Consider the following 4,887-nt stretch of genomic DNA (forward strand, 5'->3'; position numbering starts at 1 on the left):
GATGGAATCTTCAGGGGCAGTGTCTTTGTTGCTGTTCTGATTCTGAGCCTCCCACTTTTAGTTTAGATAAGGAACGGCAGGCCCCCATGTTATGCAAGAACAAGGGAAGCCCCTTCAGCATCTGTCCACACTAGCAGGAGTCTAAAGTGAATGATCTCGTTCTCAAATCCACTGCGTCCATCACTTCTTCGGTTGCCATTCAACAAAAGCCCATTGTGTAAACAGCCCTGCTGGATTGAAGGGAATTTAGATCCTTCTGCTTGAGAAACTTACGAACTCCTTAGGGAGATGGGAAATTTTACCTGGACAGGATCCCTGTATACCTCACCCCCAGGAAGTCCCATCTCAGGATATTAGAGGAGAACAGTGGTTGTAGAGGTCTCTATTCTTCTTCTCTCCTTTAGTCTTTGGGTGTCATACACACATACACACACAAACCAGAACAACTTCCTTTTGCCTGGCAGCTCCCTCACCCCGCAGACAAAGAGAGTGAGGGGAGGTGTGAGCAGACGTTGGGGTGCAAGACAGGCAGCCTGACACTGAGGGGGGTCCAGCCAGGGAGAGTGGGTTCTGAGGTGAGATAGTGGCAAACCACCTGGGTCTGGCTTTGTAGGGAGCCCATGATAAACGCTCTGTAAGTTGCTATGGAACAAATGAATAAGTGAATGAGTGTGAATGTATCCGGAACCCGCCCAATGTCTATACATGGTCCCAAAGTCCAGTAATAACTCAACTCCATTCTCATCCTTCAGTGCAGAATGCTTTTGTCTAGGATGGTTCAGTGAAGGGGACTTTTAAAACCACACTATTTTAGAGACAACTCTTGCCATCTGTCAGCCCTGGGTGTAACATCAGACCCTTTTCCCGAAAGAGATTTTAGAGAGCAGAAGATTCTAGAACCAAGGTCTTGTGGGATTCTCTCTCTTATAATCTCTCAACAAAGATAGGCAGAGGAATTTATTATTATCCGTTTAAATCGATCCGTGTCCAAGAAAATCCAGCAGTGAGTGTGCTAATGTTTGGGTAGTTCCTTTTAACATGAGCCCAAAGCACTTGGGGAAAATGTTCTATTCATAGTGTCCAAGTGAGGCAAGTGGACGTCAAGAATTATTGTTCCATTTAACAGATGGAAAACCTGAGGCCCTCATTCACAGAGCAAGTCGAGAACACAGCTCAGCAGAGAAGCCATCTCTCTCTGCCCGGTACAAGTAGCTGAGTTACCATACGAGTGTCTGCTGTCACATGCTCTTGGGACATGCCTTCCTGAAGTCAGCTTTCCCTGGTCTGTGCCCCTCCAGGAGCCAGATGGAGGGGGTGGGTCCAAAGACACCTATACCATCGCCCATGTCTTTCTAAATGTCTGGGAGGGGAGGAGGGGCGGGTGTCCCTCCACTGGGCATTTGCTCCAACACTGCCCGGAACCTCTTGAGCATCCACGTTTATCACACACTCTTCATCTTTGCTGTCATCCTTGGGGCCACCAACTCATACCTCACCTTACCCAGTGAGTCCTGCACCCAGCTCACTCTTCCCACCCGGTCTCCTGGCTGACAGCAATTCCGCTCTGGCTCTGCATGAGACTTAGCCTTTAAAAAAATACACATGCTTGTGTGCTGCACGCAGACATGTTTTTGGTGGTGATGGTGGGGTAGCTGGGACTTGTCTGTGCAAGGCAAGGGTTTTGCCCCCTGCGTCCTCCTGTTTCCTGGCCCAGGCCTGCTGTGAAAGCACTCATGGGCACCAGGACCTGGTGCCACAACCTGGCTGCAAGAAACAGGCTAACGCTGCTTTTCTCCAGGGCAGCAAACAGACAGCCTCTCCTCCAGGAGAGGCCTCTCGGTGTGGGCCTCCTGGACGCCCTGGCTTTCTCTGATTGCGGGGTGCCTGGGCTCCTTTTCTTCTCCCCAAAGAGGCCCAAAGAAGAAGTCATACAGAGGACAAGCTAGGCTGTGAGAGGGGGGAGGAAAATAGCCAATAAAACCGGCTTTATTTATAATGTTCCCGTGTTTATTATTTTGTTATCCCTACTCTGTTTCCTCCGAGCAATGTAACAAGGAAAAGGATTTAAAAAAAAAAAAAATCCCCCTGCTGTAAGTATGCATGAACTTATGGCCTCACTCTGCTGCCTCGCCTCCTCTTTCCACACCAGGATCGCCTGTGAATTCCTCTCCCAAACTGAGTGTTTTCCATCCTAACTTTTATGGCATTTCCCTCAATTAATGGTTAACGTAGTCCTTTTCTCCCCCTGCCTGCACTATCAAAGAGTGCTTGGAATAACTATTAACTCTCTGGTTAACAGAAAGAAACATGTTAATCATCTACAAGCCCTTGGGTAGGAATATTATTCTTTGTAACCTTCTCCCAACGGCAGGAGAGCCCCTTGTTCGCCAGCAGCTGACCTTCAACCACACCTGGGTCTGGAAGCTTGCAAAACCCCGACGGGAATCGTGTTACAAGGGCTTATGAGTAAAGCCAAGTCATAAAGCCCTGAGCGGGGAATGACGCTGATGGTCCGCCGTCCAGGGAGGGCGCCTTTCAATCCAGCTACCCTCCTTCCAGGACCCTATGAAGAGACCACGCTGCACCTCTTTAAAAAAAATTGTTTTGCTCGTGAGGGCTAATCAGTTCCTTGTTGTACGTTCTTTGTTGCTGGGAGACTCGGCGTGGGTGTACAGGCTGTTCTTCCTTAGAGCCATAGTTCAGAAGTGCTTCTGACCCAAACACACACGTGTTGTAATCCTGCCCTCCCTTGCGTGGTGCTGGGGGGCAACTGGGAAGCGTAGATCCCCAAGCCAGACCCAGATGCTGGGAGGGTGGACCTCCTTCTGAAGTTAGGTAGGCGGTGCCTTTGCGGGGGGGGGTGGGGCGGGGAGAGGGGCAGGAAGGGGAACCGAGGGACGCTCTGGGCGCCCCCTCCTCAGCCCTAAGAGAAGGGCGGGAGCAGATGAGACCAGCTTAACAAGTGGAGCGTGATGTGTGCCCGAGGGGTAGAGAGCCATCTTGGAGAAAGCGCCCCCTTCATTCATTACAACGCCGGCATCTGTTGCAGAGAGGGGAGGCCAGGGGGAAAGGAAGGCTGCTCTCCACATCCTTGCTGAGTTAGGCTTGCTTTTCTCCTTGCGACACCCCGCCCCCTCTCCTTAAATAAGACCTGGGAGCAGGGGAGAGACCGTTCTGCCCAGAGAGGACGCAGGCACCGGCCGACTTCTTAAAAAAGACGGGGTCTTGGCCAGCGCGCGCTGTGGGCCACATGGTCCTGTGCGCTCCTGGTTACTGTCAGCGCTGCGCTCCCGGCCCCGCCGCCCAGGCCTCCTCCCCGGCCGGCCTCGAGGCTGCCCCCTGCGCCTGCCCCCGCGCTCGGATCCAAACATTTCCACATTAGGCGGCTTTGCCGCCGGCTTCCCCGCCTCCAGCAGTGACCTCCGCGCCGGGCTCCTCGCCAAGCCCCCCATCACAGGTGCACTCGCTGTTTTCTGGGTCACCCTTGTGATCGGGTGTCCAGGCACTTGGCAGAATTTAGCGAACGTTCCTCGGTGCTTTGTATCATCTTGACGCTGTTTGCACAGACACCCTTGGGGACGCGTGAGAGGAGCCGGTGCCTCTCATTCACGCGCTGGTTATAGCGCCCAGCGAGGCGTGCTGACCCCTCCAATGGGCTGGATGACCTGACCTCCCTGTGCATCCCTAGCCCTCTCCCTCTCAGCTGCTCTGACTTCTCTTTTGGACTCAATCGGAGCAGAGCAGAAGCGATGCATCCTTCTACACACACCCACAGCGAGAGAGCTGCGCAGCCATATATGGTAGCCACCGGCGTGTGTAGCTCTGGAGCGGTGGAAACAGGGCTGCTCCTAACTGAGATGTGCTGTGATTTTAAGTCACACACCGGATCTCGAGGACTTATGTGACAAGAGAACGTAACGTATCACACATGTCGACGTGATCAGATTTTGGAAAAAGTGGGTTAAATAAAATATGTTTTTAAAGTGAATTGTACCTGTTTCTTGTCACCTCTGTTAATGTGGTTACTAAAAAATGCCACACATAAGACCCGCATTATACTGGGGTTGGACTGCACTGCTCTCGACCATCCCGCTGTGGATGGTTCCTTCCGTGCTTAACTAATAGCCTGTATTTCCCTGACAGCTGGGTGGCTGCAGGCTCTGTACCTACTGCACCCTTCCTGTCTCCTCCTTCCTGCCTTCCTGCAGAACTTGTAGCCATAGTCCTGGATCCAGGCCTAGAGGCTCCTACCCAGGTGGCCTCTCGCTGGGGCGGCCGCCGGCTGCACGGCCATCCCTGCCTCTGTATTCTCAGTCTGCTCGGCTGTCACTAGGCCCTGCTCTCCTCCAGGGCAGCCTCTGTGCCCAGGGTCCCTGGCAAACCTCACGTGAACACACGTGTGGGTGTAACCCAGAGGTTGGTGAGCGGCCCTAAGGGGCGGAGTAGTCAAGAATCCGGCTGTATTTATTTTTCCATTCTGAGGAGGCAAAAACTGATTAGCCTAAGTCACAACACTTTGGTTGCAGTTCTTAGCGCTTGAAGGAAAGTGCCAACCAAGGCTGGCCTTCAGACCCGCTTGGAGCTCATTGTTTAGAAATTCTTATCTTATTAAGAATGCGAGCATTTTAAATCAAGTAAAAGTCAGGTATCACGATTTCATTTATTCTATGTGAAATGTTCATGGGAAGTCAAAATGTTATGAGGTGGAAATGTCACCTTCAGAGACTGCCCTGTCTAATATGGTACATGGGAAACTTGAAACGTGCCATATATGCAGCAGACCATGGACTTTGAAGACTTCATGTGGGAAAAAAAAGGTCTCACCAATAATGTTTATATTTAGCTGAAATTTTTTATATCTAATGATAAAATAATATTTTTGGTCAA

The sequence above is a fragment of the Pseudorca crassidens genome, chromosome 16 (assembly GCF_039906515.1).
Source record: "Pseudorca crassidens isolate mPseCra1 chromosome 16, mPseCra1.hap1, whole genome shotgun sequence".
In the NCBI taxonomy this organism is placed as follows: domain Eukaryota; kingdom Metazoa; phylum Chordata; class Mammalia; order Artiodactyla; family Delphinidae; genus Pseudorca; species Pseudorca crassidens.